Source organism: Hypanus sabinus, unplaced genomic scaffold (genome assembly GCF_030144855.1).
Source record: "Hypanus sabinus isolate sHypSab1 unplaced genomic scaffold, sHypSab1.hap1 H_1, whole genome shotgun sequence".
Classification (NCBI taxonomy): domain Eukaryota; kingdom Metazoa; phylum Chordata; class Chondrichthyes; order Myliobatiformes; family Dasyatidae; genus Hypanus; species Hypanus sabinus.
In genome coordinates this window covers 436,510-455,078 of record NW_026779040.1, presented here as the reverse complement: position 1 = coordinate 455,078, position 18,569 = coordinate 436,510, and positions in this window count along the sequence as shown.

Here is an 18,569-nt window from a genome sequence, read left to right as displayed (position 1 = left end):
TTGAATAAGTATGACCTGTGCTACATTCGGGAAGTTACTGATACACAGAAGATTAAGAAAGGGGGTGTGCTGGAGCTTTTGGAAAGTATCAAGTAGGATACGTAACCGGAACTGAAAGGGATGTACCCCAGGCTGCTGTGGGAAGAGAAGGGAAGAGATTGCTGTGTGTCTGGCAATGATATTTGCATCATCAATGAGGATGGGAGAGGTTCCAGAGGATTTGACGGTTGCGGATTTTGATCCATTATTCAATAAAGGGAGCTGGGATTTATGGACAAGTGAGTCTTATTTCAGTGGTTGGTAAGCTGGTGGAGAAGATCCTAAGAAGCATGTTTTATGAACACTTGGAGAGGCATACGATGGTTAGAAAATCTCAGCATAGCCTTGTCAAGGGCTGGTTGTGCATTAAAAGCCTGACTGATTTTTTTTTTAGAATGTGACTAACCACATTGATGAAGGTAGAGCCGTAGATGTAGCGAATATGGATTTTAGCAAGGCATTTCATAAGTTACCCCATGAAAGGCTTATTGAGAAAGTAAGGAGGCATAGGTTTCAAGGAGACATTGCTTTGTGCATCCAGAACTGGCTTACGCACAGAAGGGAAAGAATGGTTGTAGACAGATCATTTTCTGTATGGAGGCCGGTGACCAGTGCTGTGCCTCAGGGATTTCTTCTGGGATCTCTACTCTTTGTGACTTTTATAAATGTCCTGGATGAGGAGGTGGATGGATGGGTTAGTAAATTTGTTGATGGCACAATTGTTGGGGGTGTTGTGGGTAGAATGGAGGGCTGTCAGATGTTACAAAGGGACATTGATAGGATGCAAAACTGGGCTGAGAAGTGGCAGATGGAGCTCACCCCAGATAAGTGTGAAGTGGTTTGTTATGCAAGGTCAATTATGACGGCAGAATATAGAATTAATGGTGAGACACTTGGCACTGCGGAGGATCAGAGGGGTCTTGGGATCCGAACCCATACGACCCTCAAAGCTGCTACGTCTGGTTGACTCTTTGGTTCAGAAGGGATACGGTGCATTGCCCTTCATCAATCGTGGGATTGAGTTTAACTGCCGAGAGGTAATGTTGCAGCTATATAGAATCCTGGTCAGGCCCCACTTGGAGTATTGTGCTCAATTCTGGTTGCCTCATTACAGGAAGGACTTGGAAATCATAGAAGGTGTGCAGAGGAGACTTGCAAGGATGTTGCCTTGCATTGGGAAGCATGTCTTATGAGAATAGGTGGAGTGAACTTGGCCCTTTCCTCTTAGTGCGGAGGAGAATGAGAGCTGACCTGATAGAGGTGTAAACACATAGAAAAACTACTGCACAATACAGGAACTTCAGCCCATAATGTTGTGTCAAAAACAGAGGTGTTAAGTATTTTACTCAGACAATAGAGAGTGCCAGAAATAGTGGGGAACGCGGATACGATAGGGTCTTTAGTGGAAAGCGGCCAGTGAGAGAGTGAGCCAGTGAAGGAATGGATCTTTGAGGCTTTGACTCGAGAGGCTTCGACGAGAAGAGGCGGAGGACATTTGCTCCCAGTTCGCATTTACAATGCTACCTGAGACGGTGATATGCCTCTCCTGTGAGATGTGGCAATCTTGGGGGATCTCCTGTCTCCCGCAGAGTCACATCTGCCAGAAGTGTATGAGGCTGGGCAAACTGGAAGACCATGTGAGGAATCTGGAGCAGCAGCTGGATGAGCTTCGACTCATAAGGGAAAATGTGGCAATCATAGATGAGAGCTACAGGGAGGTAGTCACACCTAGGCTGCCGGAAGCAAGTCGTTGAGTGACAGTCAGAGGAGGGGAAAGCAAAGGTGAGTAGACAGGTTATGCAGAACACCCGTGTAGCCATTCCCCTGAATAATAAGTTTACCATCCTGGATACTGTTCGCGAAGAAGACCAACCAGTTGTGAGCCACGGTGGCAGGGACTCTGACACTGAAACTGACAAAGTGGTGCAGAAGGATGGGACGGCAAAGAGGAGAGCTGTCGTCATTGGAGACAATAGTCAGGGGAGCAGACAGGCGATTTTGTGGACGTGAGAAGGACACCTGCATGGTTCGTTGCCTCCCATATTCCATGGATATATTGCCGGGATGTCTCTGACTGGTTGCATGACATCTTGGTACAAGAGGGAAAACAATAAGAAGTCGTGATACATGTTGGTCCCAACGACATAGGCAGGATGCGATATAAGGTCCTGAAGTGTGAGTTTCGGGAACTAGGCAGAAGGCTGAAGAACAGGACCTCAAGTGTGGTATTCTCAGGATTGCTGCCAGTGCTACATGATAGTGATGGTAAGAATTGGAGGAGATGGCAGTTGAACGTGTGGCTGACTAGTTGGTTCAGGGGGCAGGGTTTTAGATTTTTGGATCATTGGGATCTCTTCAGGGGAAGGTGGGACCTGTACAGTTTGGATGGGTTGCACCTGAACTCGAGAGAGAGCAACATCCTTGCAGGTATGTTTGCTAGCATGGTTCGGGAGGGTTTAAACTAATTTGCAAGGGGGATGGGACCTGGAGCAATAGAGCAGTAAAAGAATTGCATGGAGTAAAGCTGGATCCAACATATAGAGAGGCTTTGAGGAAAGAGCAGCAGAATAAAGGGTGTAAAGGTAGTAAGGTAGAAGGGCAAAAGTGTGTATACTTCAATGCAAGAAGCATCAGGAACAAAGGTGATGGACGGAGAGCTTTGCATACATACATGGAGCTATGATGTAGTGGCCATTACAGAGACTTGGTTGGCACCAGGGCAGGAATGGATGCTCGATATTCCTGGATTTCAGTGTTTTAAAATGAATAGGATGGTGGAGGGGAGGTGTGGCATTACTGGTCATGGATACTATTATAGCTACAGAAAGGGTGGGTAAAGTAGCAGGATCCTATTTTGAGTCAGTATGGGTGGAGGTCAAGGAACATGAAGGGAGCTGTTACTCTACTGGGGGTATTGTATAGGCCCCCTGGTAGCAGCAGAGATATCAAGGAGCAGCTTAGGAGGCAGATTGTGGAAAGGTGCAAAAATTACAGAGTTGTTATTATGGGTGACTTCAACTTCCTTAATATTGATTTGCACTTGATTAGTTCCCAGGATTTGGATAGGGCAGAGTTTCTTAAGTGCGTCCAGTGTGGATTCCTGTCATAGTATGTTGACAGGCCAGCTAGGGTGAATGCTAGACTAGATCTAGAATTAGGTATCAACCCTCGTCAGTTCACAGATCTGTCAGTGGGTGAGCATCAGGGGGACAGTGATACCCGCCCCTTGCCTTCAGCATTATCATGGAAACGGATAGAATCAGAGAGGACAGATAAATGTTTAATTGGGGAAGGGCAAATTATGAGGCTATAAGGCTAGAACTTGCGGGTGTGAATTGGGATGATGTTTATGCAGGGAAATGTACTATGGACTTGTGGTCAATGTTTAAGGATCACTTGCAGGATGTTAGGGATAAATTTGTCCCAGTTAGGAAGATAAAGAATGGTAAGGTGAAGGAACCATGGGAGACAAGTGAGGTGGAAAATCTAGTCAGGTGGAAGAAGGCAGCATACATGAGGTTTCGGATCAGGTGGTACTATTGAGGAACATGAGGGAGCAAGAAAGGAGCTTAAGAAGGGACTGAGAAGAGCAAGTAGGCTGAGAAGGCCCTGGCGTGTAGGGTAAAGGAAAACCCCAAGGCAGTCTTCAAATATGTGAAGAACAAAAGGATGACAGGAGTGAAGGTAGGACCAATTAGAGATAAAAGAGGGAAGATGTGCCTGGAGGCTGTGGTAGTGAGTGAGCTCCTCAATGAATACTTCTCTTCAGTATTCACCAATGAGAGGGAACTTGATGACGGTGAGGACAATATCAGTGAGGTTAATGTTCTGGGGCACATTGATATTAAGGGAGAGAAGGTGTTGGTGTTGTTAAAATACATTAGGACGGATAAGTCCCCGGGGCCTAACGGAATATTCCCCAGGCTGCTCCACGAGGTGAGGGAAGAGACTGCTGAGCCACTGGCTAGGTTGTCCCATTGTTCAAGAAAGATAGTAGGGATAGTCTGGTTAATTATAGACCAGTGAGCCTTACGTCTGTGGTGGGAAAGCTGTTGGAAAAGATTCTTAGGGATAGAAACTATGGGCATTTAGAGAATCATGGTTTGATCAGGAACAGTCAGCATAGCTTTGTGAAGGCTATGTCGTGTCTAACAAGCCTGATAGACTTCTTTGAGGAGGTGAACAGGGATAAAGATGAGTGTAGTGTAGTGGATGTGATCCACATGGATTTTAGTAAGGCATTTGACAAGGTTCCACACGGTAGGCTTATTCAGAAAGTCAGAAGGCATTGGATCCAGGGTATTTGGCCAGGTGGATTCAGAATTGTCAATGCCTGCAGAAGGCAGAAGGTTGTCGTGGAAGGAGTACATTCAGAATGGAGGGTTGTGACTAGCGGTGTCCCACAAGAATCTATTCTGAGACCTCTGCTTTTCGTGATTTTTATTACCGACCTGGATGTGGGCTCGGTGAGTGGGTTGGCAAGTCTGCCGACGACACAAAGATTAGTGATGTTGTAGATCATGTAGAGGATTGTCGAGGATTGCAGAGAGACATTGATAGAATGCAGAATTGGCTGAGAGGTGACAGATGCAGTTCAACCCAGAGAAATGTGAGGTGGTACACTGAAGAAGGACAAACTCCAAGGCAGAGTACAAAGTAAATGGCAGGATACTTGCTAGTGTGGAGGAGCAGCGGGATCTGGGGGTGCATGTCCACAGACCACTGAAAGTTGGCTCACTGGTAGATAGAGTACTTAAGAAAGCTTATGGGTTATTAGCTTTCAAAAGTCGAGGGACGGAGTTGAAGAGTCGCGATGTAATGATGCAGCTCTATTAAATTTTAGTTAGGCCACATTTGGAGTACTGTGTCCAGTTCTGGTCGCCTCCCTATAGGAAGGATGTGGAAGCATTAGAAAGGGGACAGAGGAGATTTACCAGGATGCTGCCTGGTTTAGAGTGTATGGATTATGATCAGAGCTAGGGCTTTTCGCTTTGAAGGAATGGATAATGAAAGGAGACATGATAGAGGAGTACAAGATATTAAGAAGAATAGACAGAGTGGACAGCAAGTGCCTCTTCCCCAGGGCACCACTGCTCAATACAAGAGGACATGGCTTTAAGGTAAGGTGAGGGAAGTTCAAGGGGGATATTGGAGGAAAGTTTTTCACTCAGAGAGTGGTCGGTGCGTGGAATGCGCTGCCTGAGTCAGCGGTGGAGGCAGATACACCAGTGATGTTTAAGAGACTACTGGGCAGGTATATGGAGGAATTTAAGGTGGGGGGTTATATGGGAGGCAGGGTTTGACGCTCGGCACAACATTGTGGGCTGTACTATTCTATGTTCTATGTTAGGCTGGGATGGCGGATTCAGTCAATTTGATCTCACAGGATAGCCTGTCTTATCTAATTACCAAAATACACCGATGGTTATCCTGTACAAAATCGAGCGCAGCACATAAAACCATAAGACCATCATATGTAGTAGAATTATGCCATTTTGCCCATCAAGTCGACTGTGCCATTTTGTCATAGCTGATCCATTTCTTTCCTCTCAGAGCGAATCTCCTGACTTGCCACTGTATCACTTCATGCCCGGATCAATCAAGAATTTATCAACCTCTGCCTTAAATATACATAAAGACCTGACCTCCACAGCTGCCTTTGATAACGAAGTCCCAGACTCACCACGCTCCCGCGAAAAAAAAAAACCTCATAATCAATAAATGTTTGAATAAGAATGACCTGTTCTACATTCAGGGAGTTACCGATACACAGACGATTAAGAAAGGGGATGTGCTGGAGCTTTTGGACAGTATCAAGTAGGATAAATCAACAGAACCGAAACGGATGTACCCCAGGCTGCTGTGGGAAGCGAGAGAAGAGATTGCTGAGCGTCTGGCAATGATCTTTTCATCATCAATGAGGATGGGAGAGGTTCCAGAGGATTTGACGGTTGCGGATTTTGATCCATTATTCAATAAAGGGAGCTGGGATTTATGGCCAAGTGAGTCTTATTTCAGTGGTTGGTAAGCTGGTGGAGAAGATCCTAATACGCATGTTTTATGAGCATTTGGAGAGGCAAAAGTAGGTTAGAAAATCTCAGCATAGCTTTGTCAAGGGCTCGTCGTGCCTTACAAGCCTGACTGAATTTTTTGAGAATGTGACTAACCACATTGATGAAGGTAGAGCCGTCGATGTAGCGTATATGGATTTTAGCAAGGCATTTGATAAGTTACCCCAAGCAAGGCTTATTCAGAAAGTAAGGATGCATGAGTTTCAAGGAGACATTGCTTTGTGCATCCAGAACTGGCTTGCGCACAGAAGGGAAAGAATGGTTGTAGATGGATCATTTTCTGTATGGAGGCCGGTGACCAGTGCTGTGCCTCTGGGATTTGTTCTGGGATCGCTACTCTTTGTGACTTTTATAAATCTCCTGGATGAGGAGGTGGAAGGATGGGTTAGTAAATTTGCTGATGGCACAATGGTTGGGGGTGTTGTGAGTTACATGGAGGGCTGACAGATGTTACAAAGCGACATTGACAGGATGTAAAACTGGGCTGAGAAGTGGCAGATGGATTTCAACCTAGATAAGTGTGAAGTGGTTTGTTTTTGCAAGGTCATTTTTGATGGCAGAATATAGAATTAATGGTGAGACACTTGGCAATGCAGAGGATCAGTGGGGTCTTGGGGTCCGAACCCATCGGACACTCAAAGCTGCTTCGCAGGTTGACTCTGTGGTTCAGAAGGCATACGGTGCTTTGCCCTTCATCAATCGTGGCATTGAGTTTAACTGCCGAGAGGTAATGTTACAGCTATATAGGACCCTGGTCAGACCCCACTTGGTTACTGTGCTCAATTCCGGTTGCCTCATTACAGGAACGGCTTGGAAATCATAGAAAGTCTGCAGAGGAGATTTGGAAGGATGCTGCCTGCATTGGGGAGCATGTCTTATGAGAATAGGTTGAGTGAACTTGGCCTTTTCCTTTTGTAGCGGAGGAGAATGAGAGCTGACCTAATAGAGGTGTAGACACATAGAAAAACCACTGCACAGTACAGGACATTCAGCCCATATTGTTGTGTCAAAAACAGAGGTGTTTAGCATTTTACTCAGACAGTAGAGAGTGCCAGAAATGGTGGGGGAGGTGGATACGAAATGGTCGTTAGTGGAAAGCGGCCAGTGAGTGAGTGGGCCAGTGAAGGAATGGAGCTTTGAGCTTTGACTCGAGAGGCTTCGACAAGAAGAGACGGAGGACGTTTGCTCCCAGTTCGCCTTTACAATGCCTCTTAAGACGGTGATATGCCTCTCCTGTGAGATGTGGCAATCTTGGGGGATCTCCCGTCTCCCGCAGATTCACATCTGCCAGAAGTGCATGAGGCTGGGAAATCCGGAAGACCATGTGAGGAATTTGAAGCAGCAGCTGGATGAGCTTCGACACATAAGGGAAAATGTGGCAGTTATAGATGAGAGCTACAGGGAGGTAGTCACACCTAGGCTGCCGGAAGCAAGTCGTTGGGTAACAGTCCGAGGGGGCAAAGTGAAGGTGGGTAGACAGGTTATGCAGAGCACCCGTGTAGCCATTCCCCTGAATAATAAGTTTACCATCCTGGATACTGTCAGCGAAGACGACCAACCAGTTGTGAGCCACGGTGGCAGGGCCTCTGGAACTGTATCTGACCCTGTGGTGCAGAAGAATGGGACGGCAAAGAGGAGAGCTGTCGTCATTAGAGACTCAGTTGTCAGGGGAGCAGACAGGCGATTTTGTGGACGTGAGAAGGACAACTACATGGTTCGTTGCCTCCCGGATGCCAGGGTCCGTGATGTCTCTGACCGGTTACATGACATCTTGGTACAAGAGGGAAAACAACCAGAAGTCGTGAGACATGTTGGTCCCAACGACATTGGCAGGAAGAGATATGAGAACCTGAAGTGTGAGTTTCGAGAACTAGGCAGAAGGCTGAACAACTGGACATTAAGGGTGGTATTCTCAGGATTGCTGCCATTGCTACATGATAGTGATGTTATGAATTGGAGGAGATGGCAGATGAACGTGTGGCTGAGGAGTTGGTGCAGGGTGCAGGGTTTTATATTTTTGGATCATTGGGATCTCTTCTGGGGAAGGTGGGAACGGTACAGTTTGGATGGGCTGCCCATGAACCCGAGAGGGAGCAATATCCTTGCAGGTAGGTTTGCTAGCATGGATAGGGAGGGTTTAAAATAATTTGCAAGGGGGATGGGACCTGGAGCAATAGAGAAGTGAAGGAATTGCATGGAGTAAACCAGATCCAAAATATAGAGAGGCTTTGAGGAAAGAGCAGCAGAATAATGGGTGTAAAGGTAGTAAGGTAGAAGGGCTAAAGTGTGTGTACTTCAATGCAAGAAGAATCAGGAACAAAGGTGATGAACTGAGAGCTTTGCAAACATGCATGTAGTTAAGATGTAGTGGACATTACAGAGACTTGGCTCGCACGAGGGCAGGAATGGAAGCTCAATATTCCTGAATTTCAGTGTTTTAAAATGAATACGGGAAGGTGTGACATTACTGGTCAGGGATACGATTATATCTACATAAAGGGTGGGCAAAGTAGCAGGATGCTATTTTGAGTCAGTATGGGTGGAAGTCAGGAACAGGAAGGATTCAGTTACACTACTGGGGCTACTGCATCAACCCCTGGTAGCAGCAGAGATACTGAGGAGCAGCTTAGGAGGCAGATGCTGGAAAGGTGCAAAAATAACAGGGTTGCTATCATGGGTGACTTCAACTTCCTTAATATTGATTGGCTCTTGATTAGTTCCCAGGGATGGATAGGGCAGAGTTTGTTAAGTCTGTCCTGGATGGATTCCTGTCATAGTAAGTTGACAGACCATCAATCGGGAATCCCAGACTAGATCTAGAATTAGGTAACAACCCTGGTCAGTTCACAAATCTGTCAGTGGGTGAGCATCAGTGGGACAGTGATACCCGCCCCTGGCCTTTAGCATTATCATGGATAGAATCAGAGAGGACAGATAAATTTTTAATCGGGGAAGGGCAAATCATGAGGCTATAAGGCTAGAATTTGCGAGTGTGAATTGGGATGATGTTTCTGCAGGGAAATGTACTATGGACGTGTGGTCAATGTTTAAGGATCACTTGCAGGATTTTAGGGATAAATTTGTCCCGGTTAGGAAGATAAAGAATGGTAAGGTGAAGGAACCATGAGTGACAAGTGAGATGGAAAATCTAGTCAGGTGGAAGAAGGCTGCATACATGAGGTTTAGGAAGCAAGGATCAGGTGGGTCTATTGAGGAACATGGGGGAGCAACAAAGGAGCTTAAGAAGGGACTGAGAAGACAAAGAAGTCCTTGGCGTATAGGGTAAAGGAAAACCGCAAAGCAGTCTTCAAATATGTGAATAGGATGACAGGAGTGAAGGTAGGATCAATTAGAGATAAAAGTGGGAAGATATGCCTGGAGGCTGTGGAAGTCAGCGAGGTAAGCAACGAATTCAGTATTCACCAATGAGAGGGAACTTGATGACGGTAAGGACAATATGAGTGAGGTTAATGTTCTGGGGCATATTGATATTAAGGGAGAGGAGGTGTTGGTGTTGTTAAAATACATTAGGACGGATAAATCCCCGGGGCCTGATGGAATATTCCCCAGGCTGCTCCATGAGGCGAGGTAAGAGATTGCTGAGCCTCTGGCTAGGATCTTTATGTCCTCGTTGGCCACAGGAATGGTACCGGAGGATTGGAGAGATGCGAATGTTGTCCCCTTGTTCAAGAATGTTAGTAGGGATTGTCTGGTTAATTATAGACCAGTGAGCCTTACGTCTCTGGTGGGAAAGCTGTTGGAAAAGATTCTTAGAGATAGAATCTATGGGCATTTAGAGAATCATGGTTTGATCAGGAACAGTCAGCATGGCTTTGTGAAGTGTAGGTCGTGTCTAACAAGCCTGATAGAGTTCTTTGAGGAGGTGACCAGGGATAAAGATGAGTTTAGTGTAGTGGATGTGATCTACATGAATTTTAGTAAAGCATTTGACAAGGTTCCACACGGTAGGCTTATTCAGAAAGTCAGAAGGCATGGGATCCAGGGTAGTTTGGCCATGTGGATTCAGAATTGTCAATGCCTGCAGAAGGCAGAAGGCCGTGGTGGAAGCAGTACATTCAGATTGGAGGGTTGTTACCAGCGTTGTCCCGCAAGAATCTGTTCTGATACCTGTACTTTTCGGGATTTTTATTACAGACCTGGATGTGGGGTTAGGAGAGTGGGTTGGCAAGTCTGCCAACGACACAAAGGTTTTGATGTTGTAGATCATGTAGAGGATAGTCGAAGATTGCAGAGAGACATTGATAGAATGCAGAAGTGGGCTGAGATCTGGCAGATGCAGTTCAACCCAGAAGAGAGTGAGATGGTATACTGTCAAAGGACACACTCCAAGGCAGAGTACAAAGTAAATGGCAGGATACTTGTTATTGTGGAGGAGCAGCGGGATCTGGGGGTGCATGTCCACATATCCCTGAAAGTTGCCTCACAGGTAGATAGAGTAGTTAAGAAAGCTTATGGGTTGTTAGTTTTCAAAAGTCGAGGGACAGAGTTGAAGAGACGCGATTTAATGATGCAGCTCTATTCAATTTTAGTTAGGCCACATTTGGAGTACTCTGTCCAGTTCTGGTCGCCTCTCTATAGGAAGGATGTGGAAACATTGGAAAGGGTACAGAGGAGATTTACCAGGATGCTGCCTGGTTTACAGAGTATGGATTATGTTCAGAGCTAGGGCTTTACTCTTTGGAGAAAAGGATGATGAGAGGAGACATGATAGAGGTGTACAAGATATTAAGAGGAATAGACAGTGGACAGCCAGTGCCTCTTCCCCAGGGCACCACTGCTCAGTACAAGAGGACATGGCTTTACGGTAAGGGGAGGGAAGTTCAAGGGGGATATTGAGGAAAGTTTTTCACTCAGAGAGTGGTTGGTGCGTGGAATGCACTGCCTGAGTCAGTGGTGGAGGCAGATACACTAGTGATGTTTAAGAGACTACTAGACATGTTTTGGAGGAATTTAATGTGGGGGGTTATATGGGAGGTAGGGTTTGTGGCACAGCACAACATTGTGGGCCGCAGGGCCTGTAATGAGCTGTACTATTCTATGTTCTATGCTCTATGAATAGGCTGGGAATACAGATTCAGTCAATTTGATCTCACAGGCTTGCCTGTCCTATCTAATTACCAAAATACACCGATGGTTACCCTGTACAAAATTGAGTACAACACATTCTCAAGAAACAACTTACACAAAATCTGCAGGTGCAAAAAATCCAAAAAACACACACTAAATGATGCAGTCAGAGCTGGAATGTGGGGAGGGGAGGAAGAACTACATAGTGAGAGCCTAACTGCGTCGTCGTTGGGAAGTGGTGAAGTTAACAGCTGTGAACTTGATTAGTGAATGAAATACAGGGATTGAGAAGAGGGAACCTGATATCTCCTTATCCTTTTTTCCCCCAGTCCTGATGAGGGTTTTCAGCCTGAATCGTCTACTGTACTCTTTTTCGTAGATGCTGCCTGCCCTGCTGTCCCTCCAGCAATTCTTGTATGTTTCCTAGATAATTTTCTTCATTTCCAAAAAAACTCAAAATGAATTTAACGATGGGTACGGAGCTCTAAGACCATGTGTCTGGATCTCGAAGAACAAAAGAGAATGCGGGAATTTGAGCCATCTGGGACATTTGGCATTGCGGCAAAAGGTAAGACGAAGTGACCTTATAGAGGTGTATAAAACAAAAAAAGTCACAGAAGTGAATTGTTTAAAGGTGACATGTAACGTAACGCTTAACATTTTAAATCTTGATCGTGGTTGATATATATTAATATACCACGCAAGGAAGTTTTAGAGCCAACTCTAAAAATTCAAATATATTGTCAGTGAAATGTTGAAGAATACGGACAAATAGATTAACACATCGTTGGCATATGTATAGTACTCGTTTTGGAATGAAGGCAAACATCGCAATTGCTACAGCCACTGCTATCCTTGCTGCTATCTTTCTCGAAGTGCCATGGGCTGTTGAATTGTTAAGCGGCCTCATGTGTGCGACTTTCCTGAAGGACCTCTGAATTTCCCATTGCACAACCTTAACCGATCTCCGTTGTCTATCTTACTCGTTTTTTTCTTCAAGGAATTCCAACAGATTTGTCATACCAGATTTCTCCCTTGAGGAAGCCATGCTAACGGCAGCATATTTTACCACGTGCCTTCAAATTTCTCGATACCACATTCTTAACAATCGGCAGCATCTTCCCAAACACTGAGATCAGACTAATTGGCCTGTAATTTCCTTTCTTCTGCAGCTTTCCCTTCTTGAAGACCTCTGATATTACTAGAAGTTTCCTGTAACCATTCCACAATCTAGTGGATGCTAATAGATACCTCCTGAAACTCTTCAACCAGTTATTTCAGAACTCTCGGTCCAGGTGCCTTATACATGTTCAGGAATTTCAGTTTCCATGTAACTTTTCTCTAGCAACGACACCTTCACATTCTTTTGACCGCTGACACCTGGAATTTCCACCATACTTCTAGAGCCTCCAAAACTGAAAAGGATGCAAAATACTTAAAGAAGGCGGAGCTTAGTCATGATGGCGCTAAACGGCAACTCCTTTTCTTACATCTTCGGAAACATTTTTATCATTTGAAGACGTTGATCTGGAGTGACACGCGGTCTTAGTTTCATTGCAGGAATGAGATCCGCTCTCGAGGCTTCAAGACTCGCCATTACCCGACATGCCAAAGACGCCGTCTACGAACTGAGCATGCCTTTGGAGGCCTGGGATCGCATGGCTCTGGAGACGGATGGGCCAAAGATTGGTGTCCCGACAGGAGATCATCTTTCCGAGGGAAACAAAAGATATTTGAATGTGTGACCGGAGACCTAAGATGTTTGGACACAGAGGTCGGAAATAGCGACGCAACTGAATCTTAACACCATAAACCAGCGAGTTGTTTTTATATTTCATGTATCCCCTGACTCTGTGATACAGAGACAATTCTTTCTCCCTATGGTCAGTGGAATACAAGGTTAGCGAGTTGTCTTTAGGGTACTGCAAGTCTATGTCTTTCCTGTTGCTTTCATGCACACTTCAGTTCTCTGTGTGAGTACCGATGTTTTTTTTTTATTCCAGGTACGGGGAAAGGGGTGTTGCTGCCGCTTGTGCGCTGGAGAGAGTGGAGCTGAAAGGGACTTTGGGGTTCTAAGATTTAACTGTCATTCATTCGCAGTGGCACTCCTCTGTTTTCGTGGATGGTTGTGAAGAAAATTATGTCAGGATTTATATTGCATATATTTCTCTGACGTTAAATATACCTTTGAAACTTTGAAAAATTTGAAGTTCCTCAAGCACTTAGCAAATCACCTTAACCCTCCTGAACATCTTGAGCAAACATTCCCACAAGGATTTTGAACCCCCTCTCCTTCAATTTTGACCTGTCCCTTTTGTAAGGGCCATACCTTCCCGAGAACAGATCCCAATGGTCCAGAAATCTGAACTCCTGTCTACTAACACCAGCTCCACTTCCTTGGCCACACATTCAGCTGCCACATCATCTCATTCTTACCCACACTGGCGCATGACACTGTTAGCAATCCAGGATAACTTCATTTGATGTCCTATTTTTCAGCTGTCTTCCTAGCCCCCCAAAACCTTTCTGTAGAAGGGACTAGTGGGAACTGTTGTTGGAAAACAAGAAATGAAATCATGGGTGATCGTCTTGTACATACTGTATCAAAATGACAGTCAGGTTGACAGAGGGGATAATGTGGCTGTATTGACCAAAAGTGAAATAAATCATTAGAAAGAGGTGTCATCAGAATGTGTCTAATCATTGTGGATAGACCTGAGTTACTGCAAGGGTAAAAATAGACTGATGAGAGTTATATACAAACCTCCTAACAGTAGAAAGGGCGTTGTCTAAAAACTGCAATGGGAGGTAGAAAATGCATGTCAAATTGTCAGTGTTACTATAGTCACGGAGCATTTCAATGTACAGGTAGATATGGAAAATCGGGTTGCTACTGGATCTCAACAGAATTATTTTCTAAAGTGACACCAGGTTCATATATGGCTCAAGTTCAGAGGTCGATCATTCACAGACTTTAATACAATAGTGTATTAATACAATAACTGCTATAAATAATAATATAAATGCAGGGCCAAACAGGGCCATTAACGAAATCTCTCAAAATGGAAAACAAAGCCTACACTGCGGCTGAAAATAAGAACTAAGAATAAAACTAATACTGCAAGAATTCAGAGTCAGTTGACTCTGCAGTCCAATGCTTCAAGCAAGGTGGAATGCAAGTAAGCAGGGAAAGTTGCTGCATCCAAGTCTACAACGGAATGAATGGAATTAAATACTGTCACAATGAAATAATAAGTAGGTAACACGTGCATTTTCACGAGTGCCATTGCCCAATCTGCTGCGCTGCCGAATCCATGGTTGCGATAGGGCTCCTCTCTCTCTGGACGCAGCCCCAAAGGTGCCAGAGGCCTAAGCCCGCTGGAAGTCCCAGATGAGGGACTTGTCCAAGAGGAAGTTCGACAAAGTGACACTGTGAGCCAATTCATTCTGAAAATGAGGACCCTCCGATTGCTGCTAAATGGGCATCTGCTTTGACAATAAAACTCACAGAATCCCTGAGCCTATCACAATAAACTTAACAAGCTTAAACAGAAAGTACCAGGAAACCGCATTACAAAGATTGAATCGCTCGAGAAAAACGCAACAAACTCTGAAACCATTAATAACTGTTGTTAAGCACCAATTAACCAATTCAGGTGCTCTAAATACCTCAGATCACAATGGTCTGATGCCCTACACAGGCTTGCAGAAGTCACTACTGAAACCCCTTCCCGATAGCGAGTACCTGACAAACCAGGAAGACCTGAAAACTCGAGATCCAGGGACAACCCGAGAGACCTGGGGTACTTGAGAGGGAGACGGGAGGAACTCGAGAGGCAGGGAGACATGGGGATCCAGAGTCATGGTTCCCTAAGGAGGTTATAACAGGATTTCTAAAGGAGGTTACTAAGCATGCTTCGGTTCGAGAAGGTGGGGACTATGCCTTATCTCCCTTAATGTGATCCCCAGCCCAGGCTTTTCAGTCGGACATTGCTAGATATGATCAGAACCTTGGGATAAGTAAACAAGAACAAATGAAATCAACATTCTGGGCACCTGGTCCACTGCCACAACTGCACAGAGAATGAAACTACCGGGTATTCGCAGTATTATCTGATGTTTGGCAATGAAGCGAGTTTGCCCATTTCTATTTCTATTTTGGGATTGGCAGCGAGGATTTTACACAGGACACTAATATGAAATATGAAATATATGTCTAGTATTAGAAATAATTAAAGGCTTACGAACTAGCCGAGTTTTCGGCTACCTAGCAGAATCAATGAAATAGGAAGGAGGGATGATCAAAGGATTGGGTTCTCCCAACTGTTGCCTGGAGACCGTGTCCTCATAAGGAATTTGAGGCTACTTGTGAATCATATGTTGAACGACCGCTGGGCTGCTACGCCCTATGTTGTCGAGAGTACCCGTTTTCCTACTGACAGCAGAGGGAGGGAAAGGACCTGTCAAGAATCTCCATTTGCACTACCCTCTAACTCTGGGCAAGAGGAGTGTGTTGACCCAGAGCCTGACCTGGACCCTACACCTAATAAGGGGACTCCGCAGCGACATGAAAGAACTGACGGATAATCAGCAGAAAGGGCTGGGCTGAAGCTAAGCAATGAATTTCATATGGACACGGAGGCTGAAGAAATGGGGGATGTGGTATATGCTGCCCTTTGCAAACTCCCCAATCACTGAAGAAGATATCTCCAATCTTCCTCATGTAAATGGGAAGAACTAGCAACAGACAGGGAGGTTTGCCTTTAGACAATGACAGGTGGCTGGACTCTCAGTTAACTGGACATGTTGCCGAGACCAGACAACCGACAAGGTGACTAGAGTAATCGAGAGGCCCGAGTAATGTCAGGGAGGGGCATCACCATTCAGACAAGAGAGATCCCTAGTAGAGCCTGAAACTGATGTATTAAATAATTGGATTAGAAGGTCTCAAAGTGTCAAGAAAACTCCACATAGCCTGGGCTATTTCGCTCCTGGGGAAAAATGTGTAGCAGCTGTCCCCTTGGTGAGATATGCGACACCTCGATCAGATGTCCCGGTGTCACGAAATTTCTGTAAGAACTTGTATTAATCAGGAAGGGTAGATAAAGTAAGCATGCAGATACAGCAGGCAGTGAAGAAAGCTAATAGCATGTTGGCATTCATAACAAGGGGAGCTGAGTACAGGAGCAAAGTGGTCCTTCTGCTGTTGTACAAGGGGCCCTGGTGAGACCACACCTGGAGTTTTATGTTCAGTTTTGTTCTCCAAATCTGAGGAAGGACATTCCTGCTATTGAGGGAGTGCAGCATAATTAACAAGGTTAATTCCCAGGAAGGCGGTACTGTCTGGAATTTAGAAGGATGAGAGGGGATCTCATTGAAACATATAAGATTATTAAGGGATTGGACACGCCAGAGGCAGGAAACATGTTCCCGATGTTCGGGGAGCCCTGAACCAGAGATCACGGTTTAAGAATAAGTGAAAGGCCATTTAGAACGGAAACGAGATAAAACTTTTTTTCACCCAGACAGTTGTGGATCTGTTGAATGCTCTGCCTCGGAAGACAGTGGAGGCTAATTCTCAGGATGCTTTCAAGAAAGAGTTAGATAGAACTCTTAAAGATAGCAGACTCAAGGGATATGGGGAGAAGGCAGGTACGGGGTACTGGTAGTAGATGATCAGCCATAATCACAGTGAATGGTGGTGCGGGCTCGAAGGGCTGAATGGCCTACTCCTGAACCTATTGTCTATTGTCTATATTTCTCTCAAAGCCATGAGGACATGACTACTTTTAATGAGGGAAAGTGTAGTTTTCACTGCTAGCGGAATGCTATTTCTGTAGAAGCAGCGGTTGGGGTGTTGTTAGAGATAACGGGTGCTTTGGTATGCAAGCAATCCAATCAGGGGTGTTATTTTCTTTCTGTGCCTGACACCGGTGTGAACTGTGGTCTATGTTCAGCGGGATATAATGAGACAAGGTAATGGAGAGAACCAGTGGTAGGAGTCAACCCGGTGGGGACCGTGATTCGATGGAGCAGGCTGTGGAAATTTGCTGAGGAAGGGTGAAAATGACGTTTAGAAGAGTTGAACAGCAACATCTTCACATTTAACAGTTTAATTATAATGGGCCTTTTTCTGTTTGCTTTTTACTTTTTTTTCTTTATTTATCATTCAGAAATATAATTCTTGTAATCGTATGCAGTGTGCTGTCTGTTATTTCCTGGCACCGAGTTGTAACAGGGTCCCAAATTACAGAGTATTCACTCTTAAAGTGGTTTGGGTGAAAGTGACGTCACAATCGCATGGAGTTTGTATTCCCATGGCTTACACAGCCCTAGGATAATGGAGCTTCATACTATACATGTTAAGCTTACTGGTCTGTAGTCACCAGGGTCAGCGAGGTCACCCTTCTCATACACCAAGATAATGTTAGCCCATTTCCAGTCCTTTCAGCAGTCTTCACTGACTGTCTGAAAAATCGATGCTATAGGTTTGTATATATAATCACAAACCTCTTTAAGCACCCTTGGACGCATATTGTTTGTCTCTGGAGAGTTATTAACTTTCAGCCTGTTAGGTTTCAGCAGGACATCATTTCCTAAGATCTCTAAGTCACTTTATGGAATCTTATTAACCCCTACACTTACTGGGAAACTGCTATCATTTTGCAGCTGAATACATTATCAAAATATAAAGTAAGAATGTTCATTATAAGCTTTTTGCATAATTTAATACCCTATTATTATTGCCATACACTTAACTTCCTCCTTGACTATTAAATAATTTACTATTAAATTACTGAAAAATATCCTGGGATCAATCGTAGCATAATGAGCAATTTCATTCTCAACCTGTCCTTTGGCAGTTTTGATTTCCATCTTTACAATAGCTGTCATAGTTTCATATACCCTTTGGTTAACGCAATTACTATTTTATCTGTATTCCTTATGTAGCTCTCTTTTCATCAATTGTTTTGTCCACATGTTTATTCTTCCACGTTGTTGATCTATTGTTTTTACTGCTTCTCCCGATCTTCCGAATAGACATTTCCTGCAGTTCTTGTATCACATCTTTAAATTGACCCCATTTGTGTTAAATGACTCAAGGTCAAACAGTTCCTTTCAGTTTACCTTCTGAAATTTTTAGCACATCTGTGCAAAATTTGCCTTTCTGAAATCAGTGTAATATCTTTGGTTTTTACTGATATATTCGTCAAAAATAGTTCAGGACCAAACATGATGTGATCGCATTTTCCTATAGGGACAACATCTTCCTTAATGACCATACTGTCCTGATAGTTACAGGAAATCAATCTGAGCGGGTCTCCCCTCTTTTCGGTGCATTGATACGCTGTGTCAAAGCAACAATCATTT